General features: G+C 43.0%; 1 protein-coding gene and 1 long non-coding RNA gene across 4 annotated transcripts in view; both read right to left on the bottom strand.

Moving 5' to 3' along the window:
- The window catches only part of KALRN (kalirin RhoGEF kinase), a 701923-nt gene that overhangs the window by 537763 nt on the left and 141386 nt on the right, over positions 1-22774 (bottom strand). The gene's annotated exons all lie outside the window — the stretch shown is intronic.
- Positions 14085-16030, bottom strand: LOC118498905. Its single transcript, XR_004901398.1, has 2 exons — positions 14718-16030; positions 14085-14460 (listed from the first exon to the last, which is right to left on the bottom strand). It is a non-coding gene; the product is annotated as an uncharacterized LOC118498905 (long non-coding RNA).

The raw sequence follows: 22774 nt of genomic DNA, 5'->3' as shown, positions 1-22774 counted from the left end.
CCACTCAATCTTCTCCCAGGTGATCCTGATATAACCCTGTCACTGCTCTAGGAGGTAGAGAGCAACTGAAGATATTTGCTGTTTTAGGGAGGCTAAGCTAGAAAGGAGCAGGGCAAGACCAAAAATGCTGGTCAGGAGGCTTCTAAAGCACCCAGGCATGAGATAAAGTGTGGGAGGAGTGGAAAGGGGAGGTTGTATGGCAACTGGATCTGAAGACTAAGATAAGGCAGCCATGGAAAAGAGAAAGTCATAAAGAAACTCAAGGTTTTAAGTCTTAAGAAAGAGGGACAAAATACCTTGGGAGGAGAGGCTGAGTGTAATTTTAGACTTGTTGCACAGAATATTCACACAGGGTCACAGCAGAAAGGAGAGAAGAGAACCTGAAATCTAAAAATATGAGAGCAGGGCAGACACACCCACAGTGGCCCTGGAGAGCAGGCCTGGACACTCAGCAGCACACATACTGTGCTCGGTGCTCAGTGCCTCTGTGTGTGCATGTGTGTGTTATGTTCCTAATCTTCTATAAGCATTTTGAGGGCAGAAAATTTGGCATGTTGTTATCCTACATGCTTACTGTGCATAGCACAAGGCACAGGGAAACACTGAACTGTAGCCTCCTCCTGCACACACAGGCTGGAGTGTGCCCTACACACTGTCTTACCTGCCACATTAGTTTTCATGACAACAGAAGTCAATATGGTCCAGGACCATGGGGCACTGGTCCTGCCAGCTGCCCCCATCTCTTGGAAGCACAGCAGAAGGTTCCCACATAGACTGACCAGGCAGAAAAGGAAGCCCCTCTATAATTAAGTCCTGCCACTGTTTTCTCAATTCTACAGATGGTGACTAGCTCACAGGACCCAAGCCATCATCCAAACATCTTCCCTGCCAAGGATTATGTAAGTTGAAATCAAGAAAGGAAGAAGAGCTCTGACTGATAAGGGAAGCCAAGAATCTCCAAGCTCCAGGCCCTGTGGGTGAGTCTAGCCAAAAACCCTGTACCTGCAGCTGAGGCCACACACATACACATTCCTTCTGTACCAATGCCCACCTCTACTTCCCAACCACATAGTCTTTCTATCCCTCCCTGGATCCTGGTGCAAAGTCCCATTATCGGCTTTTGCATTCCTATCCCTGCAATGAGAGTAGCACTGCTGCATATCCCTTTCAAGGCACCTGCTGAGGGGTAAGGAGACAAGTTGACACCTAGATGCTGACACAATCCTCAAACAAACAAATGCATTCAATTTCTAGAGAGTTACTCTCATTGAGGAACATATTTAAGGTAAGGTCTGTCTCTTTCCCTTTTGTCTGAGGCAGGAGCCAGCAAAGATGGTTAGTGGTGGAAAATGCCTGAGAAAAGTACAAGCCTCTACTCTCTGAAGGGTACCATAAAGCTCCACATCATCAAGTGAGATGAGGGTGTTGGTGTGGTTCACTCCACTCCTTTTTGTGATCAGGGAGCAAAAGCCAAGAGCCCCTGCTCTGGAACAGACCTCAGCAACCACGTCCTGCATTCATACCCAGGTCTCTGTCCCCAGAGGACACCTGCATGCTGCCCCTTTCCTCCCTCTGTGGGAAACTTCTCCTCTTGATGTGCTCCCCTGACCAGAAGCCTGGTTAGATCAGGTCTGCTCTGTAGGAGGAAGGGAAGTGGCAGGGACCCTGTACCAGGCCATTTACCTGGGGTTCCTTCTCAGGGAGTCAGCTGTGATTCTGGACTTCTGGGCACTTTGTCCAATGGCCTGACATCCTGTGGGTGGAGGAGGGGCCCAGCTGGCTCCAAGGAAGGAGACTGATGTGGGATTTTCTGGTAAATGGGCCTAGGGGAGACAACCTAAACCTGTGAGGAGACTGGCAGGGAATGACAAGCAAGTAAGCCTTGTGCCTAAAAAAGACAAATGCTGTACTTTTAAAAGTTCCTGCCTCACTGCTACAGAAAGTCTGCTAGAACACCAGGAACTCCTTGGCAATGATGAATGGTGGGGCATTTTGCACTTCACAGTATCAATAACAAGATCTATTTATTTTCTTCCAAAATTCTGGGAGCAACTTTATCTCTGACTGGCTGGGGGTTTCCGAGCCCTTGGCCTAGTCTCTCCAGTTGGCCCTGAGACTTGGCCATTCAAAACAACAGGAAATCTTGACCACTTCCATCTTACTCCCCCTTCCCGCAATTATCACTAGGCCAGGAGGCCAAGGCAAAGACAAATGAAGTAAAGGAAGCTTCTTCAGTGCTATGGTTTGCTAACACCTACATTCCCCTCACCTCCCAAAGCTTCAAATCAACCTAAGTACCACTTCCACAAGGTAGTTTTATCCTCAGAGTTCAAAAGGTATTTTGCATCCACTTCCAATTCTGTCTGCTCTTTGCCCACTATATTTCCTTCTAGTCTGGGACACTCATGTCCATAATCTAAACATAGCCCACTACACTTAGGCTCTGTTCTCCCAACCTTTCTCTTTCTAAATTTTTATTCTTCATAAAATTTATTTTAGCCATTGTAAAAGAAACACATGTTCAGCCTAGAAATTTTGAACAATAAAGGAGACATAGGAAATAAAATGACAATATCTCAACCCCATATAATTACTATGATAGCCTACTCTCTGTATATTTTTTCTCCTGCCCCCTCTCCCTGTCCCATCTAGATCAACAGCCTTGTTCCCCAGCTACGTCACTTACTAGTTGTATGACCTTGGACAATTTATTTACTTAATCTCCCAAAGCTCAATTTCCTGGCTAGAATGAGGACAGAGGGAAGCTGATCATGGCAGCTCTGTTCATTCCTATTACACCTGCTTTCCAATAAACTCTTTCACTTAGATCAATGATCAGATCAGTCAATCAGGAAATAGGGTTCAATTATAAAAATTCACATGACATGCAACTTTTCTGAAGTGCAGTTATCATATCTCAGGAGTAGGTCACTCAAATTGTGGGAAGGTCTTACTCCATCACTTCCTGTGGGTGACAATACCTGCACACAGGGAGCAGTGACGCATAGTAGACAGGATTGAGAATAGTCCCAAAGCTATCACTTACTGTGTACATACTATGTTCTAGGAATTCTGCTAGGCTCTTGGCAAATTTTTCTCCTATTCTCAACAACGCAAACAAAATTCTGATCCCTATTCTACAGTTAAAGAAGGCTAGTTTAAAACATTTGCCCAAGATCTCATATCTAGAAGGCCTCGGGTCCAGGTGTTCTACAATAATTTCCTAAGCAGTGACTTGATTCTCTGTGCAACACTTCTGGCAGCTCCATTCAGTACTCAAGCAGAATTTCTTGTCTAGAGCAGACTTTCTGGCTGTTTTTCTCAAACTTCCTCCTCTGGCTTTTCTTCAGGGAACCCGAATTAGCTAGATGGACCCATCCTAACCTTCCCTGCTCACAGCAGTCACGGCAGAAGAAAACAGAAAGATCTGTGGAAACTCAATACCTTATGACCAGTGTGTCAAGGTAAGGTGAAAGGAGATGGGGATGGGGGTGAGACCAGCTTGATTCTGGGGATCTGAATGAGAAGCTTGAGTTTACTCTGCCCTTGAAATGGATTCTTATTATTCCTGGAACACCATCACCCCTCACCATCACCTCACATCAATCACACAAAATAGAAACACCTATATTAATATAAGATTCAGAGAAGTCAAGTAATGTACTATACTTGTACTGTATAGACTGTATGTACTAAAGCCATATAGTCAGTCAGTGTTAAAGCTGAACTGGCTGAACCCAGGTCTTTACAACTCCCAAACCCATGCTTTCCCTCTCCACCACATTGCCTTCCCTCCTAGTGTGCAAAAATGTATGGAAGTAGCACAAGGTTGTGGGGAGAAGTTGCTTAGGAAATCCACCAGAATCTTTCCCAGAACTCCCAGAAACATGACTTTATTCAGGGACCCTGATAGCAACTGCCAGCAGTTATTAAACCATCTTCCTGAGAATCCCAATTCTAATTGATCTGTGCAGACAGGAATCCTCAGGGAACATGTAGTTCAAACTTAAGGGAGGGTCAGAATAATGGAAGTCGATCTATGATAGGTTACAGTCATACCTTGGTACTCGTCGACCTCAGAACTCATCAAACCCTGTATCTGTTGCATTTTGACAAGAAAAAAATATTTCAGCACTCAGTGCTTACTCAGGACTCATTGCACTTGCTAGAATTTGTATGAGTCACAACACCACACCACAAGAGAAAATACTGCATCATTCGGTATCCATAGGTTTTGGCACACTTAATAAGTTCTGGAACAAATTAACAACAAGTACTGAGATACACTGTATTTACAAAGCTAGCCCCATCAAGACCTTCCATCCATATATGTATGCTCCTTTGCAATGTAACTTCATCTCTCCTTCCATCAAGAGTTGGAGTCTATCTTCCTACCCCCTGAATCTGGGCTAGACTGAGACTTGCTTAACCAAAAGAACACAGTGGAAGAGATACTGTGTGACATCTAGGCCTTGACTTTATGAGGTCTTGCAGCTTTTACTCTCATCCTCTTGGAACACTTCTGCCATTAGATACAGACACTCAGCCTGGTCTTCTGGTGGATGAGATGCCAGAAGATGAGCAAACACAGGTGCCCAGCTAACAGCCAGGACCAACTGGCAGACATGCAAATGAAGCCATCTAAGATCACCCAGCCCCAGTCAAGCTGTCAACTGACAATAGCTACATGAGGGACCCCAGGTGCATCAGCAGAAGAACTACTCAACTGATCCCATTCCAAATGGTGGGGCCACAGAATTGCAAGCAAATAAATAGTTGTTTTAAGCCACTAAGATTTGAGTATTTTGTTACACAGCAATAGATAACTGATATACCTTTCCTTTGCCTCCAAGAATATTACCCTCACCTATTACTGAGCAATACCCACCCACGTACCCAGTGAGGAATCTCCTTTAGTTCTAAACAACCCCTGTGTAGGACTTCTTTCATAAGTTTCTTCTTGATAATCACTTTCATTCTGTCTATATGCAGTATATCCTACAAGCCCAGCACTGCATTGGCAAGCATAGAGTATACATAAATAAGTTGAGAACTCTTCCTGCAATGAATTCACCATATTATACATGTCAATAAGTCAAGCCCAAAACAGTAGCAACATATAGTAGAATGTGAGGTGCACAGTGGAATTGGGTACCACAGAATGTGCACCTGGTAGACAGTAATGTGAATAAAGTAACAACATATAGAAAAGTAGTTTAGGGCCCAATTCCCCAAGTAAACTTACAAAGGATTACTCTAATGCACAAATCCATCACTTACAAGAGCAGAGGTAGAATAAAGAATACAGGAACTGAGGAAGATTGTAAAGTATGTTTCAGACAAGGCAGCTGATGTGACTCATGGCCTGAGAGACTCTCCAGGCTCCAAGAAGCCCCAAGACCACAGCCAGAATGCACATAGAGTTCTGACTGCATTAAAAAAAAAAAAAACAAGTCCAAGGGTTTCACAAAGGCTCATAAAAACAGAAGAGGTTTAAAGACCTTTATTGATATACAACTTCTCTGTGTACACTCAAGAGGAAAATGTCTTCTTTCATATATCAAGCTGCTGGTCATAGTAAACAACTCCCTGTTGCCTCCTGAAAGAATTCTAAACTCCTTAACCTGACATTAGGGGCTCCCCCTGATCTGGTGCTAAAGTCAGATCTGGAATTCTAATCCCAGCACTGCCACAGATTCACCTTGAGCAGGACACTTCACACCTCTGAGTCTGTTTCTTAATCTGTAAAACTGGGATTTTTACATGTATAGATTATGGGGATGTTATGGAAAGTAAAATGACATAACGAAGTATGCAGTATTGGTCCTGGTTTACAGTAAATATTGACTAAGTGGTTCAACATCCTCCATCATAGTTGGGGAAGAAAGATTCCCTCAGAGAATATTTTGTGAGGTGCTAGAGGGGAGGTAAAGATTTATTGAGATAAAGTAATATCTTGAAGACTGATGTGATCTGTAAGGGACCAGAGTGATGACTAAGCTTGTTTTTGTTTTTTACTGCACATCCCAACTACATCTACAAAGCAATCAGACAGCTAACCAAGGCTTTGCCAAAATATCTACTGAGAAAGGAACTCTGAGACATTCTTGCTTGAGTTTTAAACAAGCCAACCCTCATCTAAGCCTTACACTTCATACCCACTGATGGTCATTTGCCCCTTGTTCTAAGAACACTGGTCCCAGATTAGCACTATTTTCACCTCCTTCTCAGTTTCTTAAGTGGGGAAAAAACTCTCTAATCCTAGTTTCCTTAGTTCCACTCCAGCAAGGCTACACCCCCCACATTCAGGTCAACTGAAAGTCCCAGAGAGAACTGACCCCGACGTCTTCCCCTAAACATCCCCCTATTGACAGGAAATTCAGTCCACTGTTGACCATAACTGCTTCCTGTATCTCTCACACAAATATACACTCGTATTCTGTAGTAAAATGGGAAACCAAACCAACAGAACTAAATATCCATCAGAGACCAATCAATAAATACCATTGATTGTAACAGCATTTCATTGAAGGTGAGGCGCCAGGAAGCCATAGAGATCCTCCCCCCTTCCCTAAAAGCACACATGCTGGCCCTCCATCAATCCCCAGTATTCCACTGCATGGGTAGTTGTAGATTGTCCATCCACAAGTAACAACCCCCGTCCAACTAGAGCTAACAGATGCAAAGAAGCTACAGCTGTTAAAATGTTAACCACTGGTTCAGGATTGAAGAAGGCTCCTTCATATCCGTGAGCCCTTACCTTACTGAGAGGGTCCCCCGCTCCCGAACCAGTAAGCCAAACTGACCCCTATCTCCACCATACCATTCAAATAGCCCAGAGAGCCCATATACAGAGTGGAGTGGTTCCCAATTTCCAAGTATGCACTCCCTATAGTTGCCCCATAACTCCCAACCAAGTCACAACACTGACCCCTCATAAAGGCAGTGGAAATAATGTAAGTGACTCAGGGTACCAAGCCTTCTGTTTGGTCCTTTACACACATGTTCACCATTCAATCCTACAACATCCCTGTGAGTAAGGCATTATTATTTACATTTTACACATAAGTAAACTGGGGCTAACAGAGCCCAAGATAACATAGTCAATAAACAGGACTTGAATCAAGGTCCATGACTTTCTACCCAAGAGCTAACACTTAGAGTTATACTGTCTTATTACATATTCTAAATACACCTGCCTGCGTTTGGGTGTTTGTATACCCAAGGACAGACTTCGTGCCTTTGTAGCTGGCTTCGTACAGCTCCCAGCACGGTGTCATGTTCGGACATAGTGCTGACAATGGTGACAGATGGGGTTGCTTTTCAAATCATTGCCACAGTTCTTTTCCATGAGTCCCACTGAGACATAACCCAAACCAGAGGGCATGTGAATGCAGTTAACTCATTCACCGAAAGTGGTGTGTTTTGTACAGTATTTAACATACCATATTGTCACAACAAGAGTTAAGACCATGATGAAAAGACGTGAGAGGAAACAGAAGGGAAACCAGACAAGAAGACATGTAGAGAGGGTGAACAAAAAGTTATATTTTCAATGACTTCACTCTCCACCTGGGAAAAAAAGATGATACCATTAAGCCCCTAATTTTCAAACCTGTCTTAGTTCCTGATCCAGGTGAACCTCACGATTCTTACCACCACTATGGTGGCTCCCTTCAAGCTGAGGCAAACACAATTGTCCCCAGCAGAAGCCAGCTCTCCATGCTCTTCCCTGAACTCTCCCACATCCCAACTGAAGTTCCCAAAACTTGGATGAAGTAGTGAATCGGTTGCCAATGGCAACTAAATACCACTGCTTCAAATCCAACTTCACTTTGATTGGCTTAGAGTCAAGAAGGAGCCAGGACCAAGATGCCTTTGTATCTAATGCATTCACTTAGCAGTCCTGCCTTATCCTCATGTAACTTTTCAACTTTTCTAAGGGCTTTCCAATATGATGTCATCATCTCTTAATCTTGCTGCAATTCTTGATGTGAATGACAATGTCCTCAGTCATACAGGAACTCCTTGCAGTTTTTTTTTGTCCCTTTCTACTAGCCTTGGCACTTTTGAAAACCAAAAGACTTTCAGCAGAAGAAGGATAGAGATAGGACCTTTTCAATACAAAGCCATAGAATCTCTGAGCTTAGGAGATGGATGGGGCCTTAGCAAGTCCCTAACTAGACATCTCTCATCCTTAGCAGGGGTGCACTCTAAACCAGCACTGTCCAGTGGCAGTTTCAGTGATGATATAAATGCACATAATCTGCTGTCCTATATAGTCTGTTTATGTAACTGGAAATTAAGAATGCAAATGCATAATGTATGTCAGCCTAATTTTCATTAGTGTTATTTAGAGATATTTGGGCATACTGTTTGTTAAGGTGAAACATCTGTAACATGTAACCATTAATTCATTAAACATTTATTGAATACCTTCTTTCTAGTCACTATGCTAGGCATAGCATTATCTTATAGGAAAGACAACATTCATCCCTTCTATATTTATTAAATTCCCTACCAGGCAGAGAAAGTTACTATCTTTATAGGACTTACATTCCAGCCTTGACTAGTGTGGCTCAGTTGGTTGGGCATCATCCAACAAAGGGAAATGTCAGGAGTTCAATTCCTAGTCAGGGCACATGCCTGGGCTGTAGGCCATTCCCCCATTGGGGGGGGAGGGTGCAGAAGGCAACTGATCAATGTTTCTCTCATACATCTGTTTCTCACCCTTCTCTTTCTCCCTCCCTTCCCCTCTCTCTAAAAATAACAAAATAAAAAATATCATTTCAGACAGTCCAAAAAGAACATACAAACAATAGGATAGAGGATGGTGGGGGATGTGTTTTGGGTAGGTTGCCCAGGAAAAGCCGCTTTAAAGAAATGACATTTGGACTTCCGGCAAGATGAAGGAAGAGGTGGACACACCGTACCTCCTCACACAACCAAGATTAGAACAACAATAATTTACAGACAGAATAACTACCAGAATTGACAGGGTTTATCTGAATGGAAGTCGGGCAGCCAAGAAGTTGAAGTAGACCCGTACATCCAGACTGGTAGGAGACGACGAGCCATGCGGGTGCAGGTCGGCGGTGAGCAGAGGTTGGGGAAAATTTGGCGCGAAATCAGTGCGACAGCCAGCCGGGGCGCAAGAACGGAGCAGTGATCCCCGAGGACGCAAGCTGCGGCTGGTGGACCCAGTGAGGCAGCGATGTGGACTGGGGCAGAGCTCGCAGCCCAGGACCCCAGAGAAGGGTCCGAGCCCAGGAGAACGGAACTACCGCCATTGTTCCCTCCCGTCCCCAATCCCGCCCCCACCCCCACATATAACGTCACAATCTAGCGACTGGGGTGCCCAGCCCCGGTGAACACCTAAGGCTCCACCCCCCCACCTAACAAGAGCAACCAGACTGGAAAAAAAAGGAGAGACAGGGAAAAACATAAGATATGTTTCCAACAGAATAGATCAGTCCCCCAGGACTCATCCTTTTGAGCGACCAAGAAATAGCCAATCTATCAGATGCGCAGTTCAAAACACTGGTGATCAGAAAGCTCACGGAATTGATTGATTTTGGGCACAATTTAGATGAAAGGATGCAGGTTACCATAAAAGAGATGCAGGAAGATACACGGAGGATAGCCAATAGTGAAAGGAAAGAATCTGAGTCTCAAAACAATACAGTGGACCAGAAGGAAGATAGAATCAACCAAGCAGGAAAGCATGATGAAATAAGAATTCAAAAAATCAAGGAAAAGCTTAAGAGCATCCAAGACACCTTTAAACGTTCCAACATCTGAATTATAGGGGTACCAGAATGGGAAGGGGAAAAGCAACAAATTGAGCATGTATTTGAACAAATAAAAAGGAGAACTTCCCCATTCTGGCAAAGGGAACAGTCTTCCAGGAAATCCAAGAAGCTCAGAGAACCCCAAAGAAGTTGGACCCAAGAAGAAACACACCAAAGCACATCATAATTACATTAGCCAAGGTAAAAACGAAGGAGAGAATCCTAGAAGCAGCAAGAGATAAGGGGATAGTAACCTACAAAGGAGTTCCCATCAGACTGTCAGCTGATTTCTCCAAAGAGACCTTACAGGCAAGAAGAGGCTGAAAAGAAATATTCCAAGTCATGAAAGACAAGGACCTATATCCCAGATTGCTCTATCCAGCAAAGCTCTCATTTAGAATTGAAGGGCAGATAAAGTGCTTCTCAGATAAGGTCAAGTTAAAGGAGTTCATCATCACCAAGCCCTTATTCTATGAAATGCTAAAGGGACTTATCTAAGAAAAGAAGATAAAGAAAAGACATGTATAGTAAAAGGACAGCAAACTCACAATTATTAACAACCACACCTAAAGCAAAACCAAAAGAAACTAAGGAAACAACTAGAACAGGAACAGAACCACAGAAATGGAGGGCACATGGAGGGTTAGCAGCAGGGGGGTGGGAGGAGGAGAGAGGGGGAAAAGGTATAGAGAATAAGTAGCATAGAATGTAGGTTGAAAATAGATAGGGGGAGGGCAAGAATAGTACGGGAAATGTAGAAGCTAAAGAACTCCTAAGTATGACACATGGACATGGACTAAAGGGGGGAAATGTGGGTGGGAAGGGGGTACAGGGTGGAGGGGAGAGAAGGGGGGAAAGGGGACAACTGTAATAGCATAATCAATAAAATATATTAAAAAAAAAGAAATGACATTTGAACTGAGGTCTGAATGTTGGGAAGGAAGGAAGTGAAAAGATAAGAAAAGATGCCCCAGGTGAAGGGAACAACATGTGCAAAGGCCCTGAAAGGAGAATGAGCTTCACATGTTTGAGGAACAGAAAGCTGGTGAAACTGGAGTGAAGTGAACAAGTAGGAAGTAGTAGGAGGTCTGAGAAAGGCAGGTTCAGATTATGTATGTCCTTAAGGGCCAAGGCAGGAGGTGTGGATGCTATTCCTGGTACAATGACAAAGTACAGGGAGTTTTAAACATGAGAGAGATATGATCAGATTTATGAATATAAATACATACAATTATTGATAAAATATTTATAATACAGGAAGATGACTACAAGGCGGGACTACAAAGTATTATAGTAACTATGCTAATAAAAAGAAACCTGTACTGCAGGAAGCTGGTCAAAAAAGACTGGGCCTCTTGCGGCAATGGTATTCTGGCACAACAACAGAAGCAAAGGTGCAGAAGTGTGAAACGACACACATAAAATATGATGGCATACCAGAGAGAATACAGGTGGTCAGCATGGAGGACAGTAGGCTCAAGCCATGCAGGGGAGGGCCTTATATACCAGCCTCAGGAACTGAATTTATTTTGCAGGCTACAGGTTCTTAACTTGGCTCTTAAAAATACTGGTACCCAGATCTGTGCCAGACCCATTAGGTTACAACTTCTGAAGTGGCAGGGCAGACACCAGCATATTTAAAATACATGACCAGGATTAAGGACCACCACTGTAGATGATGACTGAGGAGCTCTGAAGGATCTCAGACAGGCAGTAACAATTATTTACTTTCCATAACAAATTTGTTTTTCTAAAGATATTTTAGAATACAGTATTTAAAAATTATAATATATTCAGGCAATGATGACAAATTAATTATCTACATTTGCATTTAAAAGTTTTGAACATTGTTGCAAATATAGTCACGAGTCTCCATTCCTCCTGAACTCTGGCTCTTTTGACAGTTTATGAGAAATGCAGAAACTCCCAAACAGAGGAAACTATCAGCAATACAGAGTCGATGGATTGTAGAGCCAGAAGGGTATTCTGGAGAGCACACCACCCCCACGTTATTTTATAAATATTTTTTAAAAAGAGGCCCAGAGAGGTGCCATGACAAGACCAAGGTTACCCAGAGTTAGCAGCAAAGACAGACTGGAGCCTAAGCTCTTTTTGCCATACCATGCTGCTGCTTATTATTCAAATAAGAAAAGCCATCCTAATTTCTAGACTTGGCTTCTCTCACAATATTAAGTAGATTGCGAAAGAACAGTTAACTTTAGAAGAGAAATATAAAAGAGGAAAAGGATAAAAAATAAGAATCCAAACTAATCAGTTTTTGGCAAATAGGACTTTATTTTCCAGGTTACCCCCTTAATTAATGACTTCTAATGACATCTAATGTTACTGTTTCTTCTGATGCTTTATTTTGATATTTCTATAGGCTTCTGTAAACTGAGAATTTGTACAAAGTAAGACAAGTTTTGTACAGGTTAGTAATTCTTGTTTGAGTCACATATTTCAAGATGTAGACCTATATCTTTCTCTAGCCTCCAGAGGGTAGACGAGTTTGAAGCAAGAGGCACAGAAGACTGGGTCCTTTCCCCATGTTGCAGGCTGCATTGGCAGGACAGAATCCCTTGCTCTCTGTTAGAATCAGGCACCTGAGTATCTCTTGAGTCTGTACTTGGAAATATCATTCTAACACTAAAGGCTGAAATATGCTGCATAATCTACAGGTCTGCCAGGCAAAGGTAGCAGCAGTGCCATCTGCATTTATACAGTCACCTTTGAGCTTGAGAGCTAAGATCCATTCATTCACTCAGCAGCAATAGCCAACCATGTGTTTCTTCTCCATTTCTTGGTGAAGTGTTCCATTGTATTTTCTTCTGGACAAGACAGGGGAAGTACAATAAGGTTTTAAATGTCAGCTGAGTTTATCTGAAACGGAAGCCAGGGTCACTGTCCAATCTGGCTGCAGCGACAGATAACAGAAACTGACTATACATTTAAGTGTGTGACTTCTGCAGTGAATCCAAAAAAGAGTGCTTCCTGCTGCTCAGAAAAAGTACAGAAGAAACTGGATTCAAGCTGGACTGTGTGTCAACTATGAAAGCTCTGACCATCCCCAGCAGGGGCAGATGTTGCAACTAAGTCAACAAAAATAGTAGCTTGGCCAAGGCTCTGTCATGCAGAGATGAAAGCAAATCCTCAGGCATTCAAAATCAGTCAGGTAGCCCAGAAACAAGACTATGCTCGGGAAAGCTTGAGAGGAGGAGCCCAGAGCTTGGAAGTGGGCCCAGAGCAAGCCTGTAGGTGAAAAATGAGAGGTCTGTGGTCAAGGGCCACCCAGCCCACAGGTTATCACTTTGGACTTGAAGGAACCAAGCTCATACAGTAATTGGTATGCTTTCTTTGGCCAAAATCCTCTGAAATTGCCTTGGGATCTTTTTAAAATAGATCTAGAACTATACCAATGTCTGCAACAGAGATAAGGGCTCCCAGAACTGGGTTATCTTTCTAAGTTGTGAAGACCACACTTTACACTCCTTTGAGATCCTCAGGTATTACTCTCTTGAATAACTTCTTTATTTTCTTTTAAACTCCCAAAACAACACCACTGCTCTACATTATCTAGTTTTTTCGACAGCCTCTCAGTGTCTTTTATAGACAAATCCAATTTTTTAATTCCTGAGTAAAGGTCCTAAAATAGTTCAGTGTCCTATTGTAGTATTTATACCTTTCTTCTAACTTTATATCATTTCTTTTTTTTAGAGCAACAAGGATTCTTATGTTGCTCTAATTCTGGAACCTATTATATGCCTTAGATCCTATTTTGCTCATCTCTTTTCTGGAGTGTATCCAACTTATAAAAATCTATTTTAAAAACTCAAAAATATGTTTTAATGTCATCAACAGATTTAGGCGACAGGATCCACACACTAATGCAGTATTAGATGAGGATATTTTTCTCCAAATTGCTTTCCCATCACTTGCAAGGTGACTTGTCAAAACAAATACTTTACCACCTCTTTTCTGTAAGATTTCCTATATTCCTTACATGACGGTTCTCTTCTATTTTCAATGCTCTAGAAACACAAAAGCTGGTTTGAGAGTTATTATCATGGAGTCCATGGTTTCTTCCCTCTGTGTGAGTGATCAGTACCCATCAACAAGTCCTGAAAAAGATCCTTGCCCTTCATGAATGCTTTCATTGCCTGGTCATGTCTTTACCCTAAACAGATTTTCCAAGAATGTCTTCTGGGCCTGGGGCTGATGTGCACATGAAATTTGACCAACGTCCACTTTCAGGCACTCTCATACTAGCATGCCAGGAGAACAGTGCTCTTTTTCTTTTTTTTTACCCTTCTCATCTTCAAGCGTCGTCTTCTCTATGATGTGCTTTGAATACCTCTGAGAGGACTGTAGGCAGTTTGTGTTTGTTCCTCGTTTGTTCCTGATGAAGACACTGTGGTTTCAGACACAGCAGTAGCAGAAACTAGGGAATTGGAATGCTAGAAGGAGGTATTGGTAAATACCCCCTTCCCTCACTAATCAAGAATTGTTTAGTGCAGCAGACATGTTCCACACATGAAAAACACACTCAGTGGTCCTCGTCTCCTTTAGACATGCCTATTTCCTTTGACAGTATTTGGAAGTCATACTTCTTCTCCCTTGGAATAACCTGCTGTGAGGAAGGGCTTATGTGCAGGAAGGAGGTTCCATTTTGCTAAGAAATAAAAGGACAAAAGTATTGTTAGTGCATGTTTAGTTTCTAGAGTTTCTTCTCCATGGCATGTAACTCTGATAACAGTCCCTTCAGAGGGCACTAAGAAGTGTCCCAGCTCAGAAGGCCCCACCTTGGCTTTGCCTCAGAGCATGGATTCACAACAATTCAAATATAATTTACATACATTACGGTAATAAGCCTTTGGAGCTAAAATAGACTATGTAATATTCTGAGTTTAGATAAATTTAAAGTCTTACCTTTCAGCAAGGAGACATCTCATTTTCCTTTGTGAATCTCAAAGGGAAGGGCCACAAAGCGCTGGTTTCCAACTTCCTTCCAACTCCTACACCTTCACACTGGCTTTTGCTCCTGCCTTTCCTGACCACGTAAGGCAGTGAGCTCCTTGCTTCATAACCTACATAGGTTCCAGCGAGCATCTGCTCTACCCAGACTTTTAAGGCCTAGTTAGGAGGACTGAAATTTAACCTCCAACCTGTGGAGCAAAATTCAAGAAGAAGAAGCCCACAAAGAACACACTGATTGTCCCCATCCCCAAACCCCTCTTAGTAACTGGCTGTCTGCCCTGAAGGCACAAACACAGGAAGCCATTACACCTCAGAGCTGTGCCTGGCTCTGTGCATGATTCACAATCACCTGGCACCAGGGGCAGTTAACTCTACATAAAAATGTTCTGCGTTATTTTCAGAGATGATTTAGGAGGTATAATACAGGTTCCAATATTTGAACATGAAACTTTAAACAGTTTATTTTGTCCTAAAATGAAACAATGTCTCAATCCAAAAGGTATCCAAACTTCAGCCCATTTTGGAGTTATTTCCTAGGCCTTTATGGGGACTCCTAAGAAATGGAAAGGTCATCAGGCAGTATTTATGCCTATGTTTCTGATCTTCAGAAGCCGGTTGGAGATAGAGAAAGGAGAGGATTGGTGAAATTGTAAGGGAGGTGAAGCTGCAAGGCTTTGATGCAGATGCCCACAGGCCTGAAGGATGAAATGCTCTTGGAGGTGGGCAAATAGCTCTCAGTTCTGGGAGCAGAGTCTGAGCCAGAGGACCAGGGTCCATGAAAGCAGGGATATTTTACATGAAGTGCATGAGGCTGCATGAACTCATCATGTGTTTCTGTGCTATAGATGCAGGTCTGTTTTCATGCTGACCTGGGAGAAAAAGTCTACTGGGAACCAAAGGGAAGGAAAAAACAAGAAAGAACAGTGCTGAGGAGAGAGCATAATCTTGGGAGAACAGGTAGAACCAGCAAAGTGGTCTCAGGTCCCATGTTATTAAGTACATATTTCAGTTCCAATTGTTGTGAGCCATTTACCCCCTCCCAAGGGAATCAGAGCCACCCAAAATAATAATAATAATAATAATAATAATAATAATAATAAAATATATGGTGTTAGTTGAGTCTTAGTAAACAGGGCTAATTTCTCACAATGATTGTAAATATGATCATTCACCACAAAGTACAATAATCACCCTGTAACATCTGAGTGTCAAATTTACTTGAATTTCAGCTTTGTCCAGTATCCGCTACTTTGTTGTGGTAGGAGCTTGTGATTTTTTTTCACTGTGGTAATATAAAATAAAATTTAGCATTTTAACCAGTTTTTTAAAAATCCTCACCCAAGGATATGTTTTCATTGATGAGAGAGAGAGAGAGAGAGGAGAGAAGGAGGGGCGGGTGAAGAAACATCAATTGGTTGCTTCCCATATGTGCCTGGACCAGGGATCAAATTCTCAGCCTAGGTATGTGTCCTGACTGAGAATCAAACCCACAATCTTTTGGTGTATAGGAAACACTCCAACCAACTGAGCCACTCAGTCAGAGCAGCATTTCAACCAATTGTAACTGTACACTTCAGAGGCATTAAGTACACTCACATGTTTGTGCATCCATCCATCTTCAGAACCTTTTCATCATCCCAAATTGAAACCTGTATTACTTTTCACATACTCTATGAGCCACCCCAGAACTCTAGTCCAAAGAATGAAGACTCCACCTATCTTTCTGTTTACTTCTGGGAGACCCTAAAATACAATGGTATATTATATTTTAAGGTTCACAAAGTTTTCTTCCTCAATGCTCACATAAACCTCATATGCCTCGTGTAAAAGGAAGAACACCAAGGCTTGGAGAGGACAACAGACTTGCTCAACCAGAACACTGGCAATGGGTGCAACTGAGGGAGGCTTCCAGTGTGCACCATCTGCAACTCACCACCTCTAACACCGAGAAGGAGGAAGAACATCCTTCAAGCACAGAGCTGTCTCTTGTCCCACCCTCTGCTTTGTGAGATTTTCACTGCTTTGGGGAAAAATAGCCAGAGCCGCCTGGTGGCCCAGAAAAAGAAGGCAGTTCTTACACAGCACTCACTACAAAAGCCAACTTGGGTAGTTTGGCACTGTCTCTCCTCTTCTTTTTCACTGTAGCAAAGCCAAGCCACATCCTATCCACTTTTTCGTAACATCGCCATAACACACTCTCTCCCCTCTTCCCTCTGTCCTCTTCCCTAGAGCATACCTCCTCTGTTCCTGATTACCATTTTAGCCATATTTCTTCTGCATAAACATGGAACAACCTGGAGATCCTGCCTGGTATGATTTCTCCTTCCTGTGCCTCATAAGATGGCTCTTCCCACAACTTCCTATCAGGCCCCATATGCTTCATGGGCCAGCCATCTCCATCCAGATGACCAGGAGCTTCCAAGAGTCAGTTTACCCCTGGGTAGTTTTGGCAAAATTGGATCACAAATGACTACTGCAAACTTCTTACCACAATTAGAACCACAGTGGGGTCTCAGTACTGAGAATGTAGAGATATAGTGTCACCTAAGCATTAGATCCCCTGATCCCCTAAATTTCTACATATTTCTAAAATATATCCATTTTAAATGCACTGTATTCATTTCTTAGGCTGCCACAACAAATTGCCACAAACTGGATGGCTTTAAAGCAATAGAAATATATTCTTTCACAGTTCAGGCCAGAAGTCCAAAATCAAGGTGTCAGCACCAAAAGGCTCTAGGAAAGAATGCTTCCTTGCCTCTCCCAGATTCTGGTAGCTCCCAGCAGTCCTTGACATTCCTGGGCTTGTAGCTACATCTCTCATCTCTGTTTCCAGCTCCATATTGTAACAGGGTGCAGTCAAGGGGGAGGCCCAAATGGGGATTTTTAATGGGATCCAGAACTCAGGGTGTCCAGGAAATATTATATATATATATATATATATATATATATATATATATATATATATATATATATGATGTCCTCACCCCCACAAGTCTGAGCTGGGGGATGGGACACATGGAGCAGGGACATTGAGAGTTGTTTTGAATAGCAACAGTTTTGCAGATAACCTCTAGAATAGTCATTTAACATACCTATAACCTTTAACTGATTTCATAGATATGTTAAATAGCTGTGGCCATGCTTTAAGCCAGGGGGATGGGAGTGACTTCAACCCATGATGCAACTGGGAGGCAACTCCCCCTGGTTACGGCACCTGCGTGAGAGCTTGGAGGTGATTGGCTCCAGGCCCTGGGGCCATGCCTGCCCGGACTTACTATGGCAGCCCAGTAAAGCTGGAAGGATATTGGAATGCTGGCAGGTGTAACTGATTGTGGGAGGAGTCGGAAATAGTGCTGCAGAGGAAGGTTGGCACTGCGATTTAAACCTAGGCACCGCAGCCTTGCTGGGGCTTTTTGGGACCATGAAGCTTTGGCAAAAGTTGGGACCTCACAGCTTTAGGGTACTCCCTTTTTGCCACGTGGCTTAGAAAGCAGGGGAGACTTTTCTTGGAAGAAAAGGGGTGAAAGGATTCTTGCTGGTGGGCCATGAGAAGGTGCCACATGGTTTTGGATTAGCTGGAGATCATGGTGGCAACACAGTGGACGGTGCCAGAACCAAGGAGCTGTCTGAACCATGGACTTCTACTTCTTTTCCCAAGATACAGTACCCTGGACTGGGCAAAGGGGAGAAGGAAGAACTGTGCATTTGTGTGTATTCTAAAGGAGTTTAGTGTTTTTAATGAAGACATTAAGTCATTACTCTAAGTCTATATAACTTTTGAAATAAATAATCCCCTTCCTTTTCACCAATCTCTGGCATTAACAGATGTCTTTCCTTGGCGGCAGGGAAGGTGAACCTAGTATGGGATGGGGAGGGGGGTGGCCCAGAGCAATAGGGGGGTCCATTCAGTAATAATGTATCATTTGTGCCAACCCCCCGGGTCTGTTCCGTAACAATATGGCCTTCTTCTCGATGTGTCTTCTGCTTTTCTCACAAGGACACCACTTATTAGATTCAGGGCCCATCTTAATCCACTATGACCTCACTTTACCTTAACTAATTTTCACTACAAAGACACTGTTTCCAAACGGGTCACATTCTGAAGTTTCAGATACAATGAACTTTTAGAGGACACGTAATCAACCCATACACTCACCTTCCATTTCCAAGTTTTGTTTATATCCAATTTCTTATTTTCTTTGTTTGTTTTGTTTTTTGCCTCTAGCATCTGCTCCATTTCAGTCCCACTCTTGACCACTGCCTTGTTGGAAACCTTTCTGAAGTATCTGCCTTCATCCTTCCCCCACCCTATTAAACATCTCCAGACCTTATTATAAAATGGGTGCCTGAACACCAGGCCAAGAAAGAAATAATACTAAGTTGTCCAGAGAGGATTCATTATTTCAAGTACCCATCTCTGCCCATTCACCCAAGAAGCAATGTGTGTGTATCTCACATTCAGCCTTGCACTGGAGATTATAGCAGTTTGTTATCTCCAGGGGCTTGGTGCATATTAGGTAAATGGGCTATTTTATAGCTAACTAAGAAGAGAAGGTCAAAGAGCCACGTACTGATTTGGGAATGGATTTGAGCAGGTAGCCAAGCAGAAAACACAGGAACAACCTGGAAAAATGCATGGAGGTTTAAATAAGCCTGGAATCTTCAGGGGACTATGAGCAGACTTCATCTGACTAGACAATAGGCTTTGCTGCAAAGGGTAGGCTTGATCAGTGATAAGGTTGTACAGGCAACTGTTTGTGGATGTGAACATAAACCTGCAGGCCTTGAGTCCAGGCCAAAGGGATCCATTAAGGGTTCTAAGCAATTGGGAAGTTTGACTAATAGTGTTCAAGGAAGCCAGATCTAGTTGGGTGTGCATGATGGACTGGGGGGAGTAGGGAGTTGGCAAGGAAGCCCTGGCTGGGAGCCCAGTTAAAAAGACAGGCTCCAGGGCCAGAGCTTTATTCCTTCAATATCAGTAAATTCCCATCCATTTCCATAACCTTCCTCCAGACACTGCAATCAATACAGTCATCCTGACATGGCTGGGCCTCCAGCCCTCCCTTCCCACTAACGTGATGGGTTGCAGAGGGCATGTCAGGGAGAGCTTTCAGTATATTCCAGGAATGGACATCCCCTTCAGACAAAAAAATCCCCAAAGAGGAGCTCATAAGTGCTTTGCAAATCAACACATGAATGCTTCTTGTGAGCAATGGCCTATTCAAAGAGGACAGAATCATCATCTTAATTCAGATCCAGCTTCTTCCCACTGTCATACTTCCCCAGGAGTGGCAGTTGCATCCAGGAGACAACAAAGTAACCCCAGCTCAGGCACTACTTTGCACTGGAGACCATGAGACAGGTGATTATTATCTCCTCATTAGATTGGGACCTTCCCTGGAAGGGTAGGCTGTCCCTCCCATAGGCCTTGTGTCAGGGTCCTTCTAGGCACTAGACACAAAGCCCAGGGGTGAAACACAGCACTTTCTCCATCCTCCTCATACACCCACAAACTCCCTTGCTTGGGATCTTAAGGAGCAGAGTAAAGAATGGAGGTGATACATTGGGGGCAGGAGCAAGGTGAGAGTGTGGTGGGAAAAATAATTTCTGAAATCCACAGGCACATCTATGAGCCTCTTTTCTTGCTTTAGGCCTTCCTAGGCAAATATGAGCAGAAAAGGGGGATCCCCGAGGAGCAGGAGGACAGCTGACTCCTTTGATTTCCCTTCTCTTTAAGAAAAGCTATGTACAGAATCACAGAAAGCCCCACTAACTCCACAAACACAGCCACCCTTGCCTAGTTGTAGACCAGCCCAGAGCAACAGGCCTCAGCAAAGAGCCTGAGGCAGGGCACCTGCAGGGTTAAGTGGCCTGTGTGGAATTTCCTGAATGCAGCTAAGGCAAAGGGGAGAAAAGGCACATTCTCCATTTCCACATCTATTGGACTGAAGTCCAAGCTTTGCTAGAAATAGAAAGTACACAGGACAGTAGTCCACAAGGAAAAATGATCTGCCTCCAGATTGTTTTCCCATTTTTAACAGTCAATCTAATTTGAAAGACAAGTTCCACTTCCTTTATTTCTGAAGGGAGATGCGAACAGGCGATCTGTTTGAACTAAAATTAAACTCCCTCCATGTTTAACTTCTTAGTGGTATTCATACATTGAACCTGACTCATACTTTTGATGTGAAAAGGTTTTATTAACATTACTATGTATCCCAGCCCACCCTCACTGGGATTCATGGCACTTTCCCAAGGTACATTTTGGCTATTTCTATGTTACGTTAAATCCTGGCATGGATTAATGTTGCATGACGAGCAGGTTCACGGATTCCATTAGAAATTCCTGGCTGTCTTTGCATTACAACTATGAAGCAAAATTGGAAGTAAAAAGCAGCCTTGTCTACAAAAGTGAAGACCCCCAGATTGGGGGATCTGGACACCTGGGGTCTTATCACACCACTAGTTGTGTGGTCCAGTCACTTGCCTCCTCAGGGTCTTAGGTTCCTCATTTGTAAAATGAGATTGCTGGCCTTATACAGTTCTCAGTTCTCTTTCAGCTCTGACTTCCTGTGATTGTAAAAGACATTTAAAAATATCTCCAGGGAGAGAAATCTCACAATATTATTCAGTCATGAGAAGATTGGACTAATGATATCTAATATCTCTGGGTTCTGAAAGTCTGTTATTCTTTATATACAATGGTTTTTAAATGTGCAAAAATAAATTTAAAATTTAAAACAAACAAAACAGAACAGTCTTTTTAAATGCTCATTTTAAAAGAACAGTAGTAACAAGCCAAAATAAAGTCTCTAGCCATCCTGTACACACACAGAGAAAATGAGTAGATGAGATCAAAGATACACAACATCCAGGGTAGCAAAGACTTGTGGTGATTAGGACTCTGCTGACTGAAATAAGGCATGACAATTATGGGGACATTTTACCTAGTCCTAACGCCACCTCACTGTTATATACCATTTACCATTAGGCAAAAGGGTAACCCAAGACCCTAACATGTGGATGGCATTAACTCAAAAAGATTAACTCTCTCTTGAAAAGGGATCCATTCTGTTCCCAGCTCACCAGCAGACCCTGGGGTGGCAAAGCAGCCTTTCAAGATACTTATGAACTTGGGGAGGGCAACCAGGGCTTCAGCAGGTGCTCAGACTGGGTGTTACTATGCAAAACCTGCCAGCAAATTTGGAGTCATCCATGCTGTTGCAAAAAGTAAGAATTCCTTCTTTTTTTACTGCTATGTAGTATGCCATTGTGTAAAATGTACAGTATGCCACTGTACTTTTGTGACAGCACAGATGGAATTGGGGACAACTACACTAAGTGAAATAAGCTAGTCAGTGAAAAGACAAACACCTTATGATCTCACTTATAAGTGGAATCTAATGAACAAAATAAACTAATGAGCAAAACAGAAACAGAGGCATGGAAATATGGAACAGACTGACAGCTGTCAGAGAGAATGGGGGTGGCAGGGACTGACCGAAAGAAGGTGAAGGGACTAGTCAAGAACACACATGAAGGACCCATGGACATGGACAACAGTGTGGGGATTGACTATGGGAGTGAGAATTGGGCTGGGTGGAGGGGGGCAAAGGAGAAAAATTGGGACAACTTTGTAATAGCATAAACAATAAAATATTTAGCAAAATAATTTGGAGTCGTCCTGTTAACAGACCACATGGATTAGCTCAAGTCACAATGGAGGTACAAAGGGGGATACAGTACAAGGACAGGTAGATGAGATTTATCACCGAACACTCAGCTAGGTCTAGCCATGGCAGGGAATAGAGACGGGCAAGAGTTGAGGGCCAGTGATTGGCATCAGTAAGGATTTTTGTCAGGCCTCAAGTTTAAGTAGAGATGGTTATTCTACACAGCTAGAAGTAAACTAAGTGATTCAAGGGCTAGGAATAGATTTTGAATGCTGATATACAGCAGGTGTCAACTATATTTGTTGACCAAATAGAAACATGAAGAAGCTGTTA

This window comes from Phyllostomus discolor, chromosome 2, assembly GCF_004126475.2.
Source record: "Phyllostomus discolor isolate MPI-MPIP mPhyDis1 chromosome 2, mPhyDis1.pri.v3, whole genome shotgun sequence".
NCBI classification, from domain to species: Eukaryota; Metazoa; Chordata; class Mammalia; order Chiroptera; family Phyllostomidae; genus Phyllostomus; species Phyllostomus discolor.
The sequence above is the reverse complement of the archived record's forward strand: the minus strand, read 5'-3'. Positions and strand labels throughout refer to the sequence as shown.